This window comes from Marmota monax, unplaced genomic scaffold, assembly GCF_021218885.2.
Source record: "Marmota monax isolate L192 unplaced genomic scaffold, Marmota_monax_Labrador192_F-V1.1 WCK01_AAM20220418_F8-fsc01011, whole genome shotgun sequence".
NCBI classification, from domain to species: domain Eukaryota; kingdom Metazoa; phylum Chordata; class Mammalia; order Rodentia; family Sciuridae; genus Marmota; species Marmota monax.
Window position 1 is genome coordinate 6,060 of NW_026693795.1, and position 26,515 is coordinate 32,574.

The 26,515-nt window shown below is 39.9% G+C and overlaps 1 long non-coding RNA gene and 1 pseudogene across 1 annotated transcript in view; one reads left to right on the plus strand and one right to left on the minus strand.

Moving 5' to 3' along the window:
* Positions 1-17,353, minus strand: LOC124105103 (sulfotransferase 1C2-like; annotated as a pseudogene).
* LOC124105104 (uncharacterized) overlaps positions 16,070-26,515 on the plus strand; it is a 16,174-nt gene continuing 5,728 nt past the window's right edge. The window contains exons 1-3 of the long non-coding RNA XR_006855633.2: positions 16,070-16,212; positions 16,463-16,601; positions 17,102-17,174. This is a non-coding gene — a long non-coding RNA (uncharacterized LOC124105104). The remainder of the gene's footprint in view (positions 16,213-16,462; positions 16,602-17,101; positions 17,175-26,515) is intronic.

Sequence of the window (26,515 nt, forward strand, 5' to 3'; positions counted from 1 at the left end):
TTATATTTTACCTAGTTTATTAAGATGTCTTATTCTTAGTTTGGAAAAAATAGAGGAGAAAATAGGCATTAGGCATGATCCTTTTTGCAAAGCTGTGACATATTGTTCATAATTACAGAGATGGTTTGCACCACAATCATAAACATTTCCAATGTGCTTTCAGAGATTCATCTGGCTGTGGCTGAGGATTGAAGACAGCGTTTGTGTTCTTGTCTTCCAACTTTTTATTTACTACCTCCTCAGAGTTCCATGCAGAAGTTTATAGTGATTCCTTTCATCTTCTCCCTATATATTTCATCAAACTTTTCATTCTGGGCCACAGTGAAATGGTTTTTCCAATCCCCCACAGTTCCTAGAAGATGGAAACCAGATAGGAGTTGTCATTCTCTTATGGACAGACTGAGTGGACCCAAGTTAATCAGTGGGGCACCCACATTAGGCTTGGCCTGTCAGTAGCCTGACTCACCCAGTTATCCCTCAATGAACTCCATTCCATCTGCAGCTATCTGCTATGGGAAGCAGCCCTCTGAGGCTCAGTGCAGTAGGATGGGCTTCTAAATCTAATCATGACTGGTACCAGGAGCTGGTGACCCAGAATGACCCAGCCCACCTATGGTAGAGTCACACAGTGGCACTACACAGACATAAAAACAAATGCACTATGGAAATACACCACATGAAGAAATCTCAAGATGTTATGTTGACCAAAGGCCCCAGACATAAAAAAGTGTACTGCGTGATTCCATATGTATGACATCCAAGAACAAGTAAAATCAATCTACAGGATAGAGATTAGAATAGCAGTTGTCTCTGCAGGTACATATTGATAAAAACAGGATATGAGAGGGTCCCTTTTGGAGTTATGAAAATGATATCTTGATTGGGGTGCTGGTTGTATGGCTACATATATATCAAAGTATGTTAAACTGTATGCTTAAGATCTGAGCATTTTTGTATTTAGATTATATATCAACATAAAAGAATTTGAAAATAGTTAGAAGGAGATACTATTTTTCACTAAGCAGTGATTAAAATAATTTTATATTAGAAAATGTTCTTTGTTCTACCAATGTCTCTTCTGAAAAATTATGTAACAGAAAAGTATCAGGAAATAAGAACTATGCACAAAAATTTTCATTGTGACATTATTCATAAAGATGGAAACTGAAGGCAATGATAACTTCCCTATCACTAGAAAAACAGATGGGTGAATTACGAATGCTTATTATGCCACTTTGATATAACAGAGGACTCCTAAAATCAGTGAGGGGCTTGGATCTATATGCCTTGCCCTGAAGAGATGTTTCATATTCTGGTGGGCAAATTTGTATAGGATAACTACATATGGTATACATATCTCTGTGTTTGTATGAGAAAAAAGGAAGAGTGTGTATAGAAAGGTAGGTATGTAAGGGCCTAAAGAAGGGCTATTTGCAAAATCACCATCAGCTATTTGAAAAGAAATGGAATCATTTGATTTGTTTCAGAAGCATTGAGTACTCTTTTAGATTGGAAAGGGCAATGAAATAATTTCAGTTGCCTACCAAAAAATAAAAGGAAGAAGAAAAGACATTACAAAATAGTATGTGAACCATAGTTCCACTGTTGTGAAAAATAAAAGTCTATGCTTATAAAACAGAGAGCAGAAGAACTTTGGGGTGGTAGCATTTGGAGGAGATTTTCTTTAAAGAGATAATATTGAATTGATTTAACTTTCTATAATTTTAATGGATTATTTCTTACATAAAAGTGATGAAGTTTTTTTCCCTTGAAAAATATATGCTGGGCCAATTAGAATCCCTCTTTTAAGAATTAGAAGCAAAAAATACCAAGAGGAGGCAGTTCTCAGCAGTAGTTACAGTTGAAAATCATGATGTAGGGCAGGTTTGACATGGTCATGACCGAGGTCTGAGCAGATATTGAGACAGAAGAAACTATAATGTAAGTTAAAGTTACAATGGGCAAAGAGAGAGGAAATGGGTCATGACCGAAGATATGCATAATGTAGACAATAGCTGAGCCTTTTAAGTGGTGGATTCATAGAGCAAAGAGTTGTGACCTCCTGCTGCTTAGGTCCCAGATCATTAGGTAGGTCCAGGAGTCTCTGTGAATTCTTGATCAATAGTTGCTCCTGCCTTTATTCATTGACAAGGTTGCATTTCCTTTGCTATTCACAGAGCTTTGTCTACTACAACAGGTTCAAGTACCTAGCTTTTTTAGAACCAGGTATCATGAATAGTCAATACATTGCTTTGGAATTAGTGAAACCCAGTATCTTTTTGTCAATGTTACCAGGCAGGCTAAGCATTTGTGACAAGCCCCACAAACCTTTTCTCATGAAGGGGGAAATGGACTGGTCCAGGATAGATTTGGGAACTGTAGAACGATTTGTCATGGGATTTTCCTTCATTTTCTCAAATGATGTCTCTTGGACAATTTTATCTAGCACGGTTTCACCCAAGTTCTTTCCCATGAACTGTGCCACTTTCTGAATTTCATGTTTTGGGTCCTGTGTGAGGGTGACATAGGAATGGAATGGATGAGTTTCAGAAAGCCATGATTCTTTCTCAGAAGTACAGCCCTGCATAGCTTCAAGTTTCTCTGGCCCTGGGTCTAAGTGGTTCTTTACTCACCTTCTTTATGTCCTCATAGAAGAGGAAGAGAACCTGATATCTGTCTTTCTTCTGCCACCATCCTTTCACATGGTCAAACCAGGAGCCCCAACCCACTGTAACAGACACAAAGAGCAGTCTACATAGAAATGGCACAGAACCTTCTGAGGGTCAGGATTTTGTTGATTTGAAGTGTAAAGGGGACAAATTCTGCATCAGATACCTCCTAAGAGTCCTAATCTGTTTGATTTTGATGGTCATGTGGACTGGGACAGGCTTGGGGTTATTTGTCCAAACATGTTACCCAAAGTGTCTTCCTGTTGAGGATGCACAAACATGCGTACCCTCACTGAGACAGCAATCCCTTTGGAATGAGGGTGCCTTAACAGAACCTGTGACCCAGAATAAAGACTTTCTAATCAGGTGGAAGATATTTACTGAGGGCTGTGGGTCTATAGTGGAAAAGCAGCCAAGCTGCTCTACCTGGTCCCCATCCACGGCAGGACTTACCTAAAGAGGCACATAAACTTCTAGAGAATCAAATGTTATGTCTGATTCTCTTGAATCAGTCTCACTAGAATGGGAATACAGGTACATGAAGCATTTTCTTTTACCTTTTCCATCAATGAAGGTTTCAAAATATTCTTCCCAGGTTCCAGGGTCAGGTAGCACTTGATTCATCCTTTGGAAATGGTAGTAGGAAACCATACAGTCTTTGGCATTTCAAGCTACATAAAGGAACTTTATGGTAAGGAGACAGATGGATGAAAAATGGTATAGAAATGGATTTTCACAAAGTTCACCTGGGTTGAGTCTTCCTGAGGATATCTACACACACCTGTTTAGCACTTCGGAGCTGGCTGTGTGGCTTTGTAACCTCTCACCACTCTCCTTGTATCTTTGCCAATTATACTCTGTTTCCAACCTGGTCCTATTAAGTCTTTAATTAGCTAACCTGATCCCCACGGGTGGCAGGGAGCTAAATCCTCCTTTAGAAAGTATGACCTGTCGTGTGACTAAAAAATGCCACATGCATGTGGATGAGCCTTCTGACAAACTCATCTTGGTTTCCTAGTGAAACAGGATAGCTTCATGGTTAGGGTCTGGACTGTGGAACAAGAGTTACTATCTTCCTTCTGGCCTCTCCAACTTTATTATTTCTATCTCTAGTCACTTCAGCTCTGCCCCTACAAAGCATCCTTTTATGTGTCACTTTGACCTCAAATTCAAATCTTCCTCTTCCTAACTTTTCATTTAACCAACTTTTGTCTCATTATTATAAAATGAGTGAGGTAGGTAAATTCACATTGATTGTATCAGCCCCCAAAGTGGCCTCTCAACTATCCACCCAGGACCCATGAACAGTAATTTCGGTGCTGTGCTGATTTTCACCGTAAAACAGTGGTTCATAATCAGGGATGATATTTTCCACCAGAAGACATTTATCAATCACCAGAGACATTTTTAGTTGTGACGCTGGGACAGTGATGCTGGCTTCTAGTGAGTAAAGGTCGGGAATGCTGTACATCACTCTACCATACACAGGAGACAAAACTAAGATTTCATGTCATGCCAATCAGAATGGCAGCCATTATGAAGACAAACAACAATAAGTGTTGGTGAGGATGTGGGGAAAATGGTACACTCATACACTGCTGGTGGGACTGCAAACTGGTGCAGCCAATATGGAAAGCAATATGGAGATTCCTTGGAAAATTGGGAATGGAACCACCATTTGACCTAACTATTCCTCTCCTCAGTCTATACCCAAAGGATTTAAAAACAGCATATTACAGGGACACAGCCACATCAATATTTATAGCAGCACAACTCACAATAGCTAAATTGTGGAACCAACCTAGATGCCCTTCAGTAGATGAATGGATGAAAAAAAAAAATGTGGCACTTAGACACCATGGAATTTTCTCAGCAATAAAAGAGAATAAAATCATCGCATTTGCAGGTAAATGGATAGAGTTGGAGGAGATAATGTTAAATCCCCCCAAAACAAATGCTGAATGTTTTCTCTGATATAAGGAGGCTGACTCATAGTGGGGTAGGGAGGGGGAGCATAGGAGGAATAGACGAACTCTAGATAGGGCAGAGGGATGGGAGGGGAAGGGAGGGGGCACAGGGTTAGAAATGATGGTGGAATGTGATGGTCATCATTATCCAAAGTGCAGGTATGAAGACACAAATTGGTTTGAATATACTTTGTATACAACCAGAGATATGAAAAATTGTGCTCTGTATGTGTAATATGAATTGTAATGTGTTCTGCTTTATATATAAATTTTAAAAATTAATAAAAAAATACATAGGAGAGTCCTTCTGCTCCCACCCACATGAAAGAATTATCTGGCTCAAAATATCAGTAGTGCTATATTTATTCATATCAAACCATCTTTTATATTCTCTATTCTGATACTTGGACATTTTGGAACCTTTCTGTTTTTAGAGGGAGTATCCTTTCTAGGAGTGGCTCATTCCAAGGTCTAGTAAATATGCAGCCAACCAATCCAGAGCTCACTGTTCCACCTCCTCCTTTATGAAGCTCTCATACTCTGAACCACTATCCACCTGCCCACTCAACACAGGGCAGGTACCTGACAATTAGACACAGCCCTATGCCCCAGAGTCTGCTGAAATTGTTCAAACCACCCAACTCGAAGCCTGCCTCCTTGCGTCTCCTGTCCCCATCCTGCAGAAACTACAATAATGGCTCTTGTACATATTGTTATCTCATCTCTCTGCATCCCCTCTCCAAGTTCATGAATTTGATATTCATCTGTATTTATACTGCATATTAGCCTATTCTTGGGTTTTAAATTTCAATAACTGACATATATTTCTTTAATAGTTCTGTTTCTAATTATATCTTATACCTGTATTTTAATTTTGATTCAATCTTTCATTTCTTTGTACAACCTATTCTTCCTTCCTTCCTCCTTCCCTTTTTTCTTCTTTCTCTCTTTGTCTCTCTCTCTCTCTTTTTTTCTTTCCAGTGCTGTAAATGAAACGAGAACTTTGTATGCTAGGAAAACACCCTACTACTTCCCAGACCTCTTCTTTTATTTCTATAGGTGATAAATTGTTAAGTAACGTTCTTGAGGTCTAACTCTGCCGCTTGTTATCTGTCTATCTATCTATCATCTCTATCTCAATCTCAGTATCTTGGCTAATTCTGTATTTTGTAATGTGGGGTGGTGAGCTCAGGTGGGTATCTTGTGGGGCCTGGACAGAAACTGTATTCTTCCAGACCATGTATGTGCCTGCCAGGCCTCCTGTGAACACTGACAGTTATTATATGCTGATTTGACTTATTGTATTTTCTTAAACAGCATAAGGAAGGCCAGTTTGAATCTCAAAGTTTTGAGAGAGGAGGACAGTGGGAACACATTCTCAGGGGAGCTAAGAGCAGGCTCAAGACAGGCTCCCTGGGTTCTCCTTCATCTTCTCCACCCACCATTGAGGATTCAACCTTTCAGTATCCCAGTTATTCTCCTTATTCTTCTGGTTCCTTATATCCTTGGCTTTGGCCTTGTGCCTTTGCAGCCATCAAAATTTAAGTTGTTGGGTTATCCAGGTCATCAAATTTCCCCAGACAGATCCAGGCCTAATTTACTTCTCTGAGTTTTATTTCCCTCTTCATTTTTAGAACTTAGGGACTTTCCTTACTTTTAAACCCATCTCAGTTGTACATTTAAAAAGGAAATTCTGCTATGTCCTGCAGCATTCATTGGTGGTATACAAATGTTTTTGTATACAAAACATCATCCTGGAAACAGAAGTTCTCACTCCTTACCCAGATTTTCCAAAAGGAAGCCATTGTATTTGATGTGAGTGCCCCCACCTGCACCCCTGCCATCCTGAAATTGCCTTCTTAGTCATTCCCATCTATTTCCACTGCTGAGAAAACAGTGCCCCATATTCAATTTGTGCTCTTGACTCCCTTTGGTTACACAGTTCTCATCTTTTGTAGATCAGCAGGCATGTTTCACTGCCCTATGTTGTGACAGAAATCTAACAGGCACTGATGTAGATGATAAATAAAGTACCAGAATGAATAAAACAAGGAGCTCAGGCTGTGGCCAAGTGCCTACTCAAGAGCATTCATTGCTCCATCTGTTCATCAACTTTCCCTTTTGAAAAATCTGCAAGGCTTTTATTTTATTCCCCTTTCCCTCTCTCAATGGCCCAGCCTGTGGCCCCCTGTTCTCACTCTTCCTTTCACAGCAAGCCTTGCTCTTCAGAGCAGTGGATCCTCACGCCTCCCCATGTCTTATTCTCTCTAGAAATTCAGTACAGCTTCTGCCTTCACGTCGTGTTAAAACTGTTCACGGGAACATCCTTGTTGAAACTGTTCACTGAACATAGAATCTTGCATTTTCCCTTACTGTTGAGAAGCTGTCAACCCTTCAGAAGTAGAGGAGAGGTAAAGATATGGAGGAGGAAGTTCTGAACCGGGGTCTGGAGGCCTCACTCTGGGTGGGCTTCCTCTCCTCCTGCCACCAGGTGGCTGAACTGATCCTACCTTGCAGTTGTTTTCCCAGAAAGATGGTGGCAATAACTGAGTAGGAAGGTGAGTCCTTAGTATCCGTGGAGCAGGCATCGCATTGGCTTTTTCCACACCTTTAAAATAATTCAAGAGGACACATCTGTATGGTGTAAGCACTGTGTGGGGACTTATGTCTCAGGCTCTGTCCGGAATGTTTCATTATGCACTTATCTCTCTGTTTGTTTCTTGGCTTTCTTTGGGGATCTCACAGTCATATTACTGATATTACTTTCATTCTGAAGAATGACAACACGATGGCTATAAGGGAGCTTCAAGTTAAGCTACTTCATTACTTCAAAGACAAGGAGATGGACGACTGTATCCTGTTGAAATGGAGCCCATCAGGACCAGAGAGCAGGGCTGTCACCTTCCAGCCAGCTAGAGCCAACCCCATGTGACTGGCCTATGCCCATCACTTTTTCCAACTCTAAAACCATAGATATTTCCTGGCATGTAAGTCTTGATTTCTACTCTTTCATTTATACCATTATTGGGTACTTGCTGTATGCAATATTGTGTTGAACTGAGGTTTTGGGGAAAGGACAACAAATAAAGCAAACATCTTCTCTCTAAGGAGTTTCAACTCTAGTGTAGCAATCAGAGGCTCAGGTAAATTGCCAGTGGAGAGCCAAAGGAGTCAGTGCTGAAAATCAAAATTGCTCCAAAGATCTGGAGTGAATTGATGTGCTTAGGTAACACAGTTGAATTTGGACCTCTTGTATATGATGGGTGAAGATCCCTCTCCATGAAGGGTCAAGAATGCTGATTGCTGAGGGAGGCTATTTCTAAAATAAAGAAATAAGAAATGACATAAAATAACATGTTACTTTAAATGTGCAGCAGGGAGTTACACTTAGAAGTGGCTTCCACACAAACTCCCATTTTGCTGGCATGGTGTGAGGGCTGGCAGGGGATCAGGTCTCCTGTTGTAAGCCTGTAATCAAAGTGCCCTCAGCTGACTGAGGAGCTAAGCCCTCTTCTCTCAGTGCCTGTTTTTCAAGGATGGGCCTCATCGGGAAGGAAACTGTGGAGAAGATGCCTCCCTGTGCCTCTTGTCCTTTGTTCTGGGCACACCTGTAAACTATATTTTGCCTTCTAAAAGTGTGGTGCTGGGAGTGTTGTTCTGGATGCCAACTTCCCTCCATTGCTGTCAACCAGGCTCCTGGGCAATCTTTAAGTGTTATGGGAATGGCTGTTCTACTGGCCCTGAGGAGGAGGGAGTCTCTCTGCTAGGTCCCAGGAAAGAGAATGAGAACTGAGCCCTGGAACAGGGAGGGGCCAGGTCTGGAGCTGACATCCGTGTTATGGACAACTTGAAGCATGCAGACCTAGTACTTTCAAATCATGGCTGCTTTTGAGCCACTCCAATTGAGGAACAGTTCTTTTTGGAAGCTTGGCATGATCTCTCATCTCCACAGCTCTTCCACATTTTCTCCCCAAACTTTCACTTTAGCATTAGCATTAACACTAACATTCTGATCATCTCAATTTTATTTATGGGGATCTCCAATTAAGTTTTAAGAAACTGGTATCACAATTTCACATAACAACCATCTTAACCTTTTTGTGTGTGTGCCTTGGACTGAACCCAGGACTCGGGCATGCTAAGCACATGTTCTACCACTAAGCTATACTCCGAACCCCATCTATACCATTTCTAAGTATACATTTCAGTGACTTTAAGTATGTTTGCATTGGTGTATAATTATACATTTCCTGAACTTTTTTATTTTCCCAAACTGAATCTCTGTGCCCTTTAACACTAACTCCACAATTCTTCTCCAAGTCTCTGGCAATCACAATTCTGCTCTCTGTCTCTTTGTATTTGACTACTGTAAGTATTCATATAAGTGGGATCACAGTATGTGTCCTTTTTCGTTTGGCTTATTTCACTTAACACGTCTTCGGTGTTCTTCATGTTACAGCATACATCAGCATTGTGTTCCATTGCATGTATGTACTACGTTTTCTTTGTGCTTGCTTCTCTTGGCTATTGTGACTAGTGCTGCTGTAAACTCTGTCTGAGTCCCTGTTTTCAATTCTTTTGGATATCTGTCTAAAAGTGACATTGTGGATCATGTGGTTCCAACATTATTTTCTTTAAATAAGAGAGCATTCTAGTACCAAAAAGAAAGTTGGAAAGCCACTTTTAGAGGCCATTAAATTCATACTTCTCAGTAAGGATTCTCAAACTTGCCCTGCCTTTCCTCAGCTCCTCTCTGGTCTCCTGCTCAGACTCTGCCCCTGTGTTCACATGGGTCCCACTGCTGCAGGCCCCCTGTGTAGAGGACATGCGTCTTCTCTCTTGCTTGCATCTCTGTTGAGGCTATGGAACCCATTTTCATCTCACTTGCAGGGAGCAGGGGACACATGGAGTCAGTCATTTTTGGCCTTCATCCTCTGCACTGAGGTCCTAGCCCTGGGATTTGAGCCATATACCATGTGTCTTATGAGAGAAATAGTCCAGCTTGCATTGCGGAAATAGCCCCAGGGAGTACAAAGTTAAATAGCTAATAGTTAAATAATTCTTGCCTTCAAGGGGCTTGTGGTCTGGCAGAAGAGAGAGGCAATAGTCAACAAGGACAGTAACAGCTGATCATTCTGGTCCCCTCCAGGAGTGCAGTTTGGCCATGCTCCCCTCATTCTGCCCGTAGCACTCCACGCTAACCTCTGACTCACCCACTGACTGTGACATACATATTGTCTGCATTTTTCTCTTCCATGGAACCATAACTTATTGAGGGCCAGTGAATGCCAGATGTCTTATGAGCAGTCCAGGGCCTGTAGTGAGTGTTGAACTGAGTGGCTTACTCCTAGATTTCACCTATATGTTGTTCGCACACCCACATGCATGAACATTTCCTCAGTCTTTCCAAATGTATTCCTGTTAGACTCTGTGCTTTTGGTGTGAAATGTCTTTGTACCTGGGATTTGGTCAGAGGGTGGAAGGGACCTTAGGAAGGAGACTGACTAGCTCGTTCATTGCCCAGTGGTGCCCATCCACTCCAGAGGTTTTGACCCTTGACTCACATGTGTAAGTCGATGTCATCAGCTACCCTCCTCCTCTCAGGGGCACACCTCACCTCTATGGGCAAAGACTGTCTATCCTGAAATAAAACCACTGCATGGATGAGTCTCCACTGAGTATTCATCTGTCAGTGGCTGGGAAGAAAAGAAAACCTGAGACTGTTTGTTCCTCCTTGGACTCAGGGCACCTTGATTCATAAAGAACCATCTTGGCTTCCATATGACATGCCAAACTGGGTGATTGGTTACCATGCTTCTTAAAAATTCTGCAGCTGCTGGGATGACCTGAGGGAGGCTCTGTCTTGTTTTTTTCTGACTTAGTGATGGGACATTGTGCTCCCCACTGGCAAGAAACCTCATTAGAAATCTTGCTCAGGATTTTCTCTCTCTTTAATCTCCCCAATTGTCAGAGATTAAGCAATGGTGACTGAGGCAGGGTGTAGAAACAAGATCAAAAGTTGGGCTTGGTTGGTCCAAGGACCAGATGGCACCCTGGGGCAAGTGATTTATCCTGGAGAGGTAGCTGGCAATAATACTTTACAATGATACACCCGGACAGGCACTGTTTCAAGCTTTTTATATATATTAACTCAGTTAATCCTCACTACTAATTGAGGTAGGTGCTAAATTCTGTGGTTATTTTGTGGCTGAGTAAATTGTAGAGACAGGTTAAATAACTTGGTAAAAGTCATGGGATAAGTGACATAGCCAGAATTTGAACCCCAGTTGTCTAGATTTACCCTACTGTGGAGTCAGAATCAGAGACAAAGAAAAATGGAAGATCTTGATTGCACATGGAATGAATCCCAGTTAGGCAAACAGAGGTTAGCCTGTATAGGGGGTCAGCACCCCACAGATAATTAAGAGATGGAGAACATCAGGCATTGGATTGCAAAGCCAGTGTCACCTACATAGGAACTTAGATCCAGAAGGACCTCAAGGGTATCCTGGCTTGGAGATACACCTGGACAAGGTTACAAGCTCTTCTGCATATCAATCAGACCAGGAACTTCATTTCTTAAAGCATTTGGAAAGGTTTGTTAGAGCACCATCAACGGTTTTCTGAGAATTCCAGATTTCCATGCTAGAGCTGCATTGCTTCATTCTCATAGCTCTATTTATCTGTGTTCCCGAGTTTCTATTACATGGATCTCTGTAATGCTCAGCTTTGGGAAGCATCTCTCTCTCTCTGTGTGTGTGTGTGTGTGTGTGTGTGTGTGTATCTGTGAACTCTCTGGAGCTCACCAGAGGGACTCACCTGAGGGCTGGGGAGGCCGAGCCCACTCAATGAAAGGGTGGCGGTGTTGGATGATGGCTCGCTGACACTTCTCCACATCTGCATCCTGTTCAATCATGTCCACAATTTCCTGAATCCATGTTGTCCCTGAGGGTCAGAAGAGAAAGACAAGAAGCAGAAAACTATTAGATAATCTTCTTGAAGTTTCCTGAGGAAAAGGATGAAGGGACATGGAGATTGTTATTGGCTTCAAACTCCTCTGGGTCCAGGATCCTGTTTGCCATGAGAGATGGACGTCCATGTGGGACAGACTTTGGGTCTCTATTCTGAGTGGAGCAGCAAAGGAAAAGCTCACAATCACCCAAGAGCAGGGCATGGCTGAGCACAGTAGGTGGGGCCTCCAGCACTGCTATGCTGCGCCCCTTCCGGGAATCCAGGGATGCCAGCCATCCAAGCCTAAGCCCCCTCCTAGAACAGCAAGGAGCACGTCTTCCATCCTGGGGAATTCTGGCTGATGTGGAAATAGCCTTTCTGACTTAGCAGGGTGAGGTCTCTGCTGTTTCCCTGCCCCACAATCACCTGCTTTAGGGTAAGTACAAATGAGAAGATCGTCCGGCTTGGCCTCAAAGTTCTGGATCTGGCTCCAGTTGTCTACAGTGGTACTCTGCAGGGGGATCCCTGCCACCTCTTTCAGTTGTGATTGTTTTTTCAAATCTGAGGTGAGAGCCATAGTATCTTGTGATGGAGAGTCCTTATGGGAAAAGAAAAGAGCTTTCTTAAAAAAAAAAATGGTTTTAAAATACACATAACATGAAATTGAACATTTTAGCCATTTTTAATTATATAATTCAGTAGCATTAGTTACTTTCACATTGTTGTGCCCCCATAACTACTACCCACCTTTAGAACATTTTCTTTTTCTTAAATGGAAACACTGTACCCATTAATCACTAACTCCTCATTCCCCATTCTTCAGCCACTGAAAACCACCATTCTACATTCTGTTTCCACAAACACTAGATGTGTTAATTAACTAAAATCATACACTATTTGCCTTTTTGTGAGTGGTCTGTTTAACTTAGCTTAATAGCTTTATGATTAACCCATATTGTGGAATGTTACAGGACTTTCTTCCTTTTCGAAGCTGAATGACAGTCTTTGCTCATGTGCTGTATTTGTTCATCTATTACTTCATCCAGGGATGCTTGGATTGTTTTCTACCTTTTGATTATTGTGATTGATGCTGCTATGAAGTTGGGTATATAAATATCTCTTTGAGTTCCCACTGTTCATACTTTGGGGTAAATACATAGAAATGAAATTCCCAAAATTAAACATATAATGTTTAATTTTAGGAAAAACTTATTGCACCTTGTTCCATAGTGGTTATATCATTTCAAGTTCTTACTTGCAGTACACAGGGTCCAATTTCTCTATATTCTCACCAACTCATGATGTTTTCTGGGTGTATAAAATAGCTATCCTGATGAGGATGAGGTTTTATCTTATTGTGGTTTTGATTTGATGTTGAACTTATTCTCATGAGCTAATTGTTCACTTCTTTGTAGAAATGTCTTTTCAAAGTCTTTGCACATTTTTACATTTGTTGTTGGTTGTTTTGAAAGAAGTTGTATTGAAAACAAGGGTTTTAAATGCACAAAAGGAGGAAGACAGAAGTAGTGGGCCATGTTACTCTTGGGATTTCAGAAGATATTTATTAATACCACTATGAGTGAAATGATAATGGTCAAACCCAGCACTTATCAAACACTTTAATTTGTCATGTGTTAGGCTAAATGCCTGTATAAATTAGTTCTTAGTTCTTGCATAATATGAGTGACAGAACTTTAGAGATTAAAGGGTCCTTACAGAAAATGTAACAGCAAACGATTGTTGGAAGTTGAATAAAAGAAGCTGGTTCAGTGATCCCATAGAATGGGTGAGGGAACTGGCAGCCCAGCTTGGCCAAACCTAGCTTTCAGATTGCCTTTGCCTCTCACAGAGTCAAACCCCACAGCATGGTTTACATCACGAAATGAAAGACAATTGGACAGTTTATGTCTCTCAGTAGAAAACACATTACCTATGAAGTGGTCCTACCACATACATTGAACCCAAATCAGTAAGCAAATATTGGTTTAAAGGCAATTTATGTTAAAATATATCACAACAATGAAATGAAAATGTAGATCAATATATAAGACCAACAATCAATAAATGGAATTGCGTCAAATTAAAAAAACTTCTGCACAGCAAAAGAAACAATTAAGAACAAAAAGAGAGAAGAAAATCTTTCTAGCTATTCTTCAAATAGGAGTTTATTATGCAGAATATAGATAGAACTCAAAAAACACCAAACCCCAAAATCGAACAACCCAATCAATAGACAAAAATTAATTAAAAATTAATTTAAAAAATTAATTAAAAGACATTTTTTCAAATGAAGAAATGCAAATGGCCAAAAACTATATGAAAAAAAAATGTTCAATATCCTTAGCATTCATGGAAATGCAAATCAAAACTACAGTCCAATTAGAATGATAATCATCAAAAATATAAATAATAATACATGCTGTTGAGGTTGTGAGGAAAAAGGTATAGTCATATATTGTAGGCGGGACTGTGAATGAGTACATCCACTTTGGAAATCAGTATGGAGAATCCTCAAAAGGTTGGGAACAGACTCACTCTATGACCAAGCTGCTCTACTATTTGACTTTTATCCAAAATAATTAAGATCAGCATATTATAGAAATATATCCACACAAATGTTTATAGAAGCACAATTTACAAGCCAAGTTATGGAACCAGTCCAGGTACCTGTCAATAGATGAATGGATAAAGAAAATGTGATCTATCTATCTATCTATCTATCTATCCATCCATCCATCCATCTGTCTATTCACACACACACACATACATAAAAACAATTGAATTTTACTTAACCATAAATGAAAATGAATTATATCATTTGCTGGTAAATGGACAGAACTGGAGAACCTCTAGCTGAGGGAAATAAGCCAGACTCAGAAAGTCAAGGATCAAAAATTTTCTCTTACATGCAAAATCTAGAGAGAAATAAGCAACTAAAGAAGGGAGAATCTCATGAAAATAGAAGGGAGTACAGTGGAATAGAGGAAGGGAAATTAGGAAAGGGGAGTAACAACAGAATAAAATTGACCCAACTATGTCATGTGCACATATGAATGTATCAAAATGAATTTTACTTTTATGTATAATTATAATGCACCAATTAAAATAAATCAATTAAAAATGTAAACTACATGAAAGTCTACAGGACAATAATAAACTTACTTCAAATAAATGACAAGACATTTGAAAAAAAAATAAAGAGGAGTGAATATATTTTTTAAAACCACCTAAAAGGACATATTAAAGAAAAGACATGCACAGGAATGTTCACTTAGGTGATTAGACTTTGAAGAAGTCTAAAGAAGGGGGCAGAGGATGTAGCTCAGTGGTATAGCACTTGCCTAGTATGCAGGAGACCCCAGGTTTAACCTCCAGCACTGCACAAAAGAAAAAAAAGAGTAAAACAATAATAAAAAAGTAAACAAAAAAGAACTTTTAAAAAAGGAAGTGATTATCTTAAGTGTCAAGACAGTGGCCACTTCTAAAAAGTTAGAGGACAGAGCAAATGGGGGCTTCTTTTTAAGCTGGCAAGTTTTTATAATATACTGTCCTGGGTGCCAGATACAAGGATGTTTGCTTTATATTCATGTATTAAACTGTGCATTACTGTATTAGAATAGAAATCTAGATAATATCATGGGAAGGGACTGGCACATTCAGACAGAGAAGCAGGTGAAGGCTGTATTAGTCAGCTTGTGTTTTTATTGTAAACTACCTAAGTTAGGTTACTTATAAAGAGGTTTTCTTAGCTTACAGCTCTGGAGGCTGGAAGTCCAAACAACACTGGACAGGCCCTTGCAAGGGTCCACTCAGGTGTAACATACCATAGGGGAAGTATATGTGTATTTCCTGTGTGGTCTCTCTACCTCTCTGAAATTTGATTGTGGGGACTCCATCTTAAGGACCCTAAACTAATCTGATCACTTCCCAAAGGCCCTGCCTCTAAACACTATAGTAAGATAAAGTTTCCACCTTTTTAATATTATACGTAATAGTTTGGAGATCAAACTCCTGCATGAGTTGGGGGTGGAGGTGAGGGTTAGGGGACACACCACATTCAAACTTTATCAAAGGATCAAAGGAACAAGGAATCAAGGTATCTTCATGTTAAATAATTTCTAGAGCTTAGAGCTTTAGGGTGGGGAGTGTATAGAAATGAGCATGGATGATGTTACAAGGGCCTTTCAGGGTATGCTTTTATTCTAAGGGCAATAGGAGGTCACCAAATAGGGTGAAGCTGGAGACTGCCCAAGGTGACATGTTGCACTTTAGAAAGGTCACACTGGGTGGGGTACTGGAAGGATTGGAATGGAACCCAGTGGGAGAATTCTGCAGCAATTCAGGTGGAGTTGGTGATCATATCTTTGCTTAGTACTGTGGCAGAGGGGACAAGAAGAAGTAAGCAGACTTAAGAGATCTTAATGATTAATGTGAGGTGAAGGGGCGGTGGGGGGAAAGTCAAGCTTGTGAACAGATTTCTGATGGGGTTAGCTGGGGAGTCAGAGAATTTGTTGCGAATGGGAGCATTGGAGGGGAGCAGTTTTTGCATGGCTAGGTTCAATTTGAGGGGGAATCTGAGCTGCCTGTGGGTCCTCTATATCTGGAACCCTTAGGCAGGTGTGAAGGTGGGTCTAGAGCTCTGGCCTGGGGATGGAGATTTGAGAATCATTCAGTCAACACATTGTCTAACCCTGCTGGGAAAATCGTGAGTGAGGCAGGTGCTGAGGGCTGAGGTGTGGGAGGAGAGCGTGAGAGTCAAGAGGCACTTAGTTCTTAACTGCATTAGACTTATGAATTATGACTTTATATGATGAAATAGCCATATGCATTCAGTAGAAATATTACTTTGAATTTTGAATGTGAATCATTTCCCAGGATTACAGTATGTGGTAAAATCCTCTCATGATGCTGGACAATGGCAAAGAGCCGCAAGTCCCAGCCAACCCCATGATCACAAGAGGAATCAGCTGACACTCTACAGTGCGCTGTGTTGCTGAGCTAGGATGGTTTGGAGGTAGGTTTTATCAAAGCATTTTAATCTATTATATTTTCAATTTATGATAGACTTATCAAGATATAACCCCATCATAAGTCAGCATCTGTGTATGGAAGGGCACCTGGAGCTCAACAGGCCACAATATGCAGGGTGCTGACAAACATGGCTGTCTGAGGACTAGGGAAGTTAAAGATGGGGCTGTCTAATGTGCTGTCATCCCCATGGCCTTACTGTGTTGGAGGCAGTCACAGGGCGTGGTGGAACCTGACTGAAGCTCAGGAAAGGGGGTTCAACAGGAGTGTGGAGAAAGCTGAGTAGTGCTGGGGAGCAGAGGGCCATGCCATGGAAGGAATTTCCTGCCCTTTTCACCTTCCCTCAGATCCCTTGCTAGGCTGCAGAAGCACTGTCAGAGGAGAGAATATTTCAGGGAGAAAGTTTAGGGAGTAATTACCTAAATTTCTAGATCAAGCAGTTTGACTGGTATCTATCACACACACCTTTCATGCCATTGTTTTCAGTTTCCTTAGGACCTGGCTTGAGTTAACCTATTTGGTAACACCTACATGGCACAAGATGAAAAAATACAATGAGGTAAGTACAGCATTTCTTTTGAGCCATATTCTTACCTTCAAGCTCCAGTAGAGAGTCAGCAGCCTTAAGACCTGAGCAAGGGTCAGTAGGCACAGGAATTACATTCCAAGGGAAAGGGTGGTGTTCCCTGGCTATGGCAATCACAGAGGCTCAAATTACCTCTGTGCTGCAGCTGAATGACCTTCAGCAGGTAGAGGCACTTGGGGAGGCTCTCCTATTGGTGTGGTACATTACAGTCACTACTGAAAGAGTCTGGCTGTATAGGGAAAAAACTCTGTTGTCACCTGCCTGACAAAGAATCACCTTTGATTGTACAGTGCTCACTTAACTGTGGCCTTGACTACTCTGCAAATTTCAGCTTTCTTGAGCTGAAAACTCCAGGCTGTCTGGAGGAATGTCTGGCAGCAGCACACCCCTCCTTTTTTTCTATGACCTCCCAGTGACGGCACCTGTGGGCGCCCACAGTTCTGCAGCAGAAGCCAGCACTTCATGGCTCTGGCTCCTCCCTCCAGGATTCTCAGAGAGGCAGAGAATCCACAATGGGCAGGGCCTGGAGTGTAGCCAGGCTATGCTTCAGAGAAAACAGGCACATGGCTTCCAGGTCCTCTCCTTTCTGGTCAGGGTCTGTGTGTGCCTGAGCACCCAGCCCTTGTTAATCATTTAAACCAGCAGCCCAAAGTTGATTTATCTGACTCTCTCCTCCCGCTTCAGTGCTGATGCTGCCATGATGTACCGAATCAACAGATTACCAGCCACCTGGTTTTATCATCATTTCCTAACCTGAATCCCCTTCTTTTCCCTTTAGCTAAAGATAAAGGGGGCTTAAAACCTGTGTGAAGAGTGGGTTTACAGGGTGCTAGTCCATTATCTTCAGTTTTGCTAGCTTACCAAGTAAATCTTTTTCCTTGCCCCAACAATTTGTCCTCAATTCATTTGACCCTTTTATAAGTGGTGAGTAAATAGACTTGGGTTCATTAATGGGGGGAAATGAAAGAGCTCCAAATAAGTTCCTGCTCCTTTGGTGATTTCTTTAGCCCAAGGTTCACTTTCTGAATCTATGAAATGTAGGAAATGGGGCTAGGATTGTGGCTGGGCAATGGAGCGCTCGCCTAGCACGGGCGGGACCCGGGTAAGATCCTAAGCACCACATAAAAAATAAAGGCATTGTGTTGTGTCCATCTACACCTAAAAAAATGAAGGAAATGGTGATTGTCTCCAATTGTTGCTTTAAGCTTAAAAACAATAATGAAAACATCTTTCCTAGCCCATACTGCTTACAAATGTTGGTTCTCCTTTTCTTTCTCCTTGAACAGTATTCATCAACACCTATATGCAGAAAAGATACAGCAAAAATCTAGAGTTTAGATATACATTTATTTAACCTTGCCTTATCTTTTAAAAGGCATGCAGTTATGAAGACAGATTATATTTTTGGTGACGTAGGCTACCTGGAAAATCAAACTGGCCATGCATTAAATACTCACTGACTGCTACTCTTCTGTCAACTCCCAACCTTGTTCTGACCTAGTGATTTCTTTCTGGAATTTAAGTGTAACTGAGAGAAGGATTTAGGATTAAAAGAAAGATACACCAAGTCTCAAAGGTACACCGATTCTCACATCTGTGAGCCATTGAAATGCTGAGTGCACTCAGGAATAGTTGTAATTCTTGAACAACATGCCCTTGGCCCTCATCCTTGTAAAATGAGGGAAATTGTCAAGCACAAGAAAAACTTATGCAAAATTATGTGCTTGTTCCCTGGCTCCACCTCTAGTCCAGCCCCTAGCATAGGCCTCCTATAAATATTAATAACCCACTCCAATAGATTGCTTATTTCCCTCTGGATATAGCCTGCAGTCTCTCTTGGATGTGTATTCTTTGCTTTACCTCAAAGACATCTCTCTTGAGATTGCCTCCATTCTCCCTTGAATGTGTATCTATTTTCCTAAATAAACCTCTGTCTATAACTTTATTTGGCATGTGCTGAAATTCTTTTCCATTATGTATGCCACTGGTGCTGAGTCAGGTTCCCCCTTCCCTCTAGAAATCCTTGGACTCTTCCAGAGAATCTATTCTCCTCTGATGTAACTGTGCACCTAGCTGCCTGTCCTGCCAAAGTCTGACATCTTTGACCCTGTACTGACATCAGACATCTCTTTTCCTCTCCTTTTCCAAAGGGGATTTTCTGTGTTTAATTGCAATCTATTTTTTCTTCTACTCTCTTCCCAATTCCCTTATTCCAGTGCTGTCAACACTCAACCTCATTTGATTGACTCAAAAGTTCTTAGGGCTAACTCATGATCTTTCTCTGCAGTTCAAATACCTCGTGTCCAATTGTGTAGATGTCTGCAATTCCAGAGCCACTTGAATGCATGCCACCCCTGTCTTACCTCATTCCCTTGCCCCATTTCCTTTCAGGTCCTGGGGCTGCCATCTTTCACACCTGAAGCATTACCTTGGGTTCCTTGACCTATCTAACAATATCTTTTATCATCACATGTTTATTGAGGACAACTGTAAATAAGAAATAAACCATAAAAAGAACTCAAAATGCTTAACACCAATAAAACCCCACAAATAACCCAATCACTAAATAGACTAAGGAACGGAACACACACTACACAGAAGAAGAAATATAATCGATCAACAAATATATGAAAAAATATTCAACATCTCTAGCAATTACTGAAATGCAAACCAAAACTACATTGAGATTTCATCTCTCTCCAGTGAGAATGGCAATATCAAGGTTATAAGCATCAGTAAAGTTGATGAGGATGTGGGGGAAAAGGTAAACTCATACATTGCTGGTGGGGCTGCAAATTGGTGTAATTTGGGAAAGCAGTATGGAGATTCCTCAGAAAACTTTGAATGGAACCATCATTTGACCCAGCTACCCCACTCCTTGGTTTATACCCAAAGGACTTAAGATCAGAATACTACAGTGATGCAGCCACATCCATGTTTATAGCAGCTCAATTTCCAACAGCTAAACTATTGAACCAACCTAGATGGCCTTCAACAGGTGAATGAATAAAGAAACTGTGGTGTATATACAGAATAGAATATTCCTCTGTCTTAAAGAACAACAAAATTATGGCATTTGCAGATAAATGGATGGAGCTGGAGAATATTATTCTAAGCAAAATAAGCCAATCCCAAAGAACCAAAAGCCAAATATTTTCTCTGATATGTGGATGTTAATTCACAATAAGGGAGGAGGCTCTAGGGGAAAATAGAGCTACTTTGGATTAGACAGATAGAAATGAAAGGAGGGAGGGGGTATGGGTGTAGAAAAGAAAGTAGAATGAATTGGACATTATTACCCTATGTGCATATATGATTACATGACCAGTGCAAATGTGTATCATGTGCAACCAGGAAAATGAGAAGTTAAAACTCCATTTATGTATCATGTGTCAAAATGCATTCTACTGTAATGTATTACTAATTAAAACAAAATTTAAAAATAAAATAAACCCATAGTTTTTAAAATCCCAGAATTTATAGTTTTAAGTAGAGCTCTGGTTGCTCCCTCTGCATTCATATCAGTGAACTGGGATATTGCAAAACCTTCTATCAGCTCTCCTTTTCCCCAGTCTCTTTCCTCTGATTTTTACTGTGTTCATCGTATAAATTAGCTCAGTCCAGAGCAGTTACTTCTCATCCTGTATGGCCCAAAGTCTGGTGCTTCCACCTTAATTCAAGGTCTTCTTTAAGATGACACCATCCGTGGCTGAACTTAGTGTTCCCTGGAGTCATCCTGCAATTTCCTACCTCTTCGCTTCAGTCCTGTTATTCTCCCTATCCAAAATATTCTTAATCAGATTTTATAGAGTCAAATGTATCAGCTTTGAAATCAAATTTTACTTGAAGCCTTTCTCAGATTCTATCTGAAAGTAAACTGTGCTACGAACTAGCTCTTATTTCTTTAAGAAATCACAGTTTTATTGAGGTCTAATTCACATCACCCATTTAAAATAGTTTTAGTTGTAAAACTAAAACTAGTGTAACCATCACTGCAATCAATTTTAGAGCATTTTTGTGCGCACTCGCACACACACACACATACTCACACAAAGTAAGGAGGAGGAGGAGGAGGAAGATAAGGAGGAGAATAAGAAAGGGGAGGAGGAGGAGGAGGAACAGGAGGAGGTGGCACAAACCCTGCACCATTTAATGGTTACCCTTCATTGCCCCTATTCGTCAACCTTAGGTAGCCACTAATTTATTTTGTATGTCAATTGACTCGTTTACTGTGAATATTTTATGCATACAAATATAAGTGGAATCATACAGTATGTAGCCTACATATGCTATTACTTGAATGTGTCCCCCAAAGTTTATGTGTTTGAAATGTAATCCCCAGTGCAACAGTTTTGAGAGGTGCGATCTTTAAGTGATTAAGTCTCAATAAGTTGTTATCACAACACTATTGTGTATTGTGAAAGTAAAGTTCATCCCCTCTTGCTCTCTCACATCATGTGATGCCTTCTGCCATGTTATCCCACCACAGGAAAGTCCTCTCTAGTTGTGAGCCCTCGAACTTGGATTTCCATACCTCCAGAGCCATAAAAATATATCTCTATTCTTTACAAATTGCTAGTCTCAGGTATTCTATAATACTAGCACAAAATAGAATAAGATAGCATGTGTAATTTGCCTTTCTTTAATAGCAGTTCCCTCTTTTATTTTAAAGAGAAAATCAACTAACTGCCCAATGCCCCCAGTTTTTCTTAGCTATGCTATTAAAACTTAGGTTGGACTAGATTTAGGGCCCTCTCTCTCTCTCTCTCTCTCTCTCTCTCTCTCTCTCTCTCTCTCTCTCCCCTCCCTCCCTCCATCCCTCCCTTCCTCCCTCCCTTTCTCTGTTCCCTGACTATCAAGAAACGAGCAGTTTCTTCCACCATACACTCCTGATAAAACGTATTGGCTCACTCCAACCCAATAGATTATGGATTGAAAGCTCTGAAACTGAGGCAATATAGCCTTTTCTCTTTTAAAGTTGATTTATCTCAATTATTTTGTTATAATAATGGGGAAAAAAAAGACTTTCACACTGGGTCCTGTACCTTGAAGCTAGACCTTCAGTCTGTATTTCTGGAGGCAAAAGCACCCGGTACTTTCATATATCACATATATCTTTGAAGCTCTGCAAAAGCCTGAAGGAACTCTGGGCCACATCCTTAAAACATTTATAATTCATCTTTTCCTCTAGGAAAATTATTCTGTTATCCTTGAGGTCTCATATTTTAACTTTTAAGGATAATTTAATTGTTTGGGGTATGGAGTGGTATCATTTGTGTGTGTGTCTATGGTTTCGAGCTTTGAACCCAGGGTCTCATGCATGTAGCCTACGTCTACCACAGAGCTACAATCCCAGCTCATTATCACTTTAAAGGAAAACAATTTTTTTTGTTAAAAAAGGTCATCTGAAATTTATTCAGATTTATCTTTTATGTGACTCACAATCCCACCCACCCACATTTCACAATTAATAGCATATTTTATATTCAATATTTAAGTACATTTTATCTATAGGACTAACTCAAAGAAAAGCTGCAAATACATTCTTCGTCTGACTGTCTCTCTGATTACTTACAGTTGGTGTTTAACAGCAAGCAGTGAATCACTAGGTGAGGAAGTTGGGGTCCAGACCCTGGTTTTTCCGAGAGGGCCCTAAGGAGGGCCCTCCTTCAGGGTAATTGAGTGCCCTGACCCAAGATTAACTGGCAGCATGGGAAATCAATCACCATTTTCCCAATCACCAAGAGTGTGACCGCATCTTGGCAAAGCATGGCTCGTACATTGCTATAGCTTTCTTCCTCAAGAACTGATGTGTTTCGTATGGCCCTATCAGGACTCTGATTAATGAGTTTACTTTTGCCTACACCTAGGTGCAGAGTCAGGGTTAGATTTCTGTCCTGAATTCATTTTCCAAAGTGGGAGGAACTGATTGCATGAGGGCAATGGAAATCAGGCGAGAGTGAGAGGACAGTGTACTCTCTGCACTTCCTGCCAGAGAGTTTATGGGGCCCACTGGGTATGGCTATTAGTTTAGACATTTGTTCCTAGAACCATGTTTCAGTTATGGAAAGCCAGAAGGTAGTGAAAGCAGGTAAGGAAAGGCCAGGGATTCCATAAAAAAGATGAAGATGATCCCAAAAGACTCTCAAAATAAAAGAGAAAAAAAACACAGCATATTGACTATTATCGTTCATTCATTCAGCATTAGTTGATCATCAGGACCATGGTAGGCACTGAAAACACAAAGAAATAAGAATTTTATAAGATCTTTGTATGACTTCTGGAATCTTGGAACCTATAAAATTGTTACTGCTCTCTAAAAATCTTATCACAAAGTGGCCTGTGACCTGTTCAGTCTCAGGGACAGGTAGAAATTCTAAAGTGAAAGGCCGTGTGGAGTCCTGACCAGAGAGAGAATCAGGAGGTATAAGCAGAGGTGACTGCTCTGTAGAAGAGAAAGAGGTAGACAGAGTTGTGAGGGTCCTGTGAGAAGAAGGAATAAGGTACAGGGGCAAGTGTGTGCTTTCTGTTTCTACTTTTTCAAATCTACTTTTCTACTTTTTCTAAGTGGAAATCATAGTTTTCGTTCTAAAAATCTTCAAAGTCTTTGCCCTGTACATAGAAGGGATTTTAGTTCATTTTATGTTTCTATAACAAAATATCCAATACTGGCAATGGATAAATAATAAAATTTTATTCAGCTCACATTTCTGAAGTCTGGAAAGCTCAGGAGCAAGGTGCCAGCATCTGGTGAGGGTCTTCTTGCTGCATTGTAACATGGCAGGGGCATTACATGGTGAGACCCAGCAAGCCTGCAGGATCAGGTCTCTCCCTTTTATAAAGACATTAATGCCATAAGGGGGCACCTCCTTCATAATCTTATCTATTCTCATTCACCTCCCAAAGGCCTCACCTCCAAATCCATTAGCAAATGAATGTTGGGGTTAAATTTCCAGCACAAGAACTTAATGGGGATAAATTCAAACCTTAACAGTAGAGATCAGAATACATTCATTTACGGGACCAAGTAGTAAATACTTTGATTTTCTGATCAGAGGGTGTCAGGTTGCACCTATATAACTCAGTCATTGCAGTGTAAAAACAGCTGTAAGACAATACTACATGGATGAGTGGGCTGTGCTCCAGTAAAAGTTTATTTACAAAAACAAGTGGCAAGCTGCACTCTGGTACATAGAATAAAGAGTAAATTCTTGAACTTTAAACCACTTTTAGTAAACCTGTCTCTACTTTCATCTCTGATTGCCCCCTCCTTCATATTGTCCTGCCCCCTCCTTCATATTTAAGGCTTTAATGTTGCTTTTTTGTTTTCTTTTGTAAATGTTTCATTTAGGTCTAATTTACATACCATGGAATTTATCCATTTAAAATGAACAGTTAATGTGTTGAGAGAAGAAATCCCATGCTTATTAGATACCTCCCCTAGCCCTTCCATCAGCCACATAGCTCTTGCCACAACTAATCTATTTTATGACTGTGTAGATTCACCTATTCTGGATATTTCATATAAATAAAATCACATAATAAGTGGCCTTTTGTGACTAGATTCTTTCATAATAATTTTGGAATTTCAATTTCACTGTCTTTTCAAGATTCATCCAGACTGCAGCCTATATCAGGAATTTATTTCTTTTTATGACTGAATAATAATCAATTGCATAAATATTTCATATTTTGTTAACACATTCACCACTTGATGGAAATTGTTTCCTCTTTATGGTAATGTGAGTAATGCTGCTATATGCATATTTGTGTATGAAGTTTTGTGTGAACATATCCTTTTGGTTGCTTTAAAAAAATTTTTTTGACTCTATACCCAGGAGTGGAATTTCTGGATCATATGGAGCATTAGTCTGTTTTCTATTAATACAACAAAATACCAAGGCTGGATACTTTATAAAGAAATAATGTTCCTGCGTTGTGACCATAGGGCCCAAAGATCATGGAATCAGTCCTCAGGTTGCATGACAACAGAGCAGAGAAATGGACAGGGAACTCTGTGAGTACAGAAGGAGCCAAGCATGTGGGGTAGCCTCACTTTATAACATATATCTTTTGAAAGCTAACTCATTCTGAGAGACCAGCATTAGTTTATTCCAATGACCTAATTAGTTTCCACTAGGGTTTACCACTTAAATGTTCCAACAAATTGTAGAAACCAAGATTCTTGCACATGAACCTTTTGGGTACAAACCATAGCAAATATTTGTTGTTTAACTTTTGGAAGGAGTTTCTTTATGCTATTTGCCCAGTTTAGCTGCATCATCTAACACTACATCCTGACTAACACTTTTAATTACCTCTTTTTTACTAGTGAGTATGAAGTAATATCTTTTTTTGTGTGTGTGTGATGCTGGAAACCCAACCCAGGGCCCTGTACATGCAAGGCGTGCACTCTACTAACTGAGCTATATCCCCAGCCCAATGAAGTGATATCTTATTGTAGTTTGAATCACGTTTTATTAATGTGATACTCAAGACAATGAGAATTGTTTTCAAATACTGATGGTCATTTTTATAAATTTGGAGAAATGTCTATTCAAGTCTTTTGCTCACTTTTTTAAAGACTGTTATTCTTAACAGTTATATAATTGCATCTATGTATAATCCAGATTATTTTACATGGAAATATATTTCTCTCAGAGGCAAGCAAACCTGTGCCATATAGTATATAAATAAAAAGGGTAATACTACACACTCAAATAAGTATTTTAATTTTTTTTATTTGTTCTTTTTAGATATACTTGAGAGTAGAGTGTAATTTAATATATTATACATATATGGAATATAACTTAATACACAACCTGGATATAACTTCCCATTCTTAAGATTGTACATGATGTATAATTTTACTGGTTGTGTATTCATATATGAATATAGGACACATGTCTGAATAAGATAAGTAAATATTTAAAATATTAAAATAAATAAAATATTTTTTTTTAAATTCAAGATTCTGTTAAGAGAGGTTAACACTACAAGCTAAATACACAATTCTGAGTGATTCATATAGTCAGATACTGTTTCTTCTTTCAAAACATTAAGAAATTAACTAAGCCTCAGAAGATATAACTGCCCTCAAGATTTTGATCAAAGTGTTTTTTTTACATTAAAATTCATCATGTGCACAATTAAAATATGTCAAAAAGTGCATCTGCAACTCTAGCTGATGTTCATGCTTAGTATGGGTTTATTTGACTAAATTAGATCATTTTAGGGAAAAAGAAGCCAAAACAAAGCATTTACTTTGAAATATATACTAAATAATATATTTATTAAATATATATAATAATAAA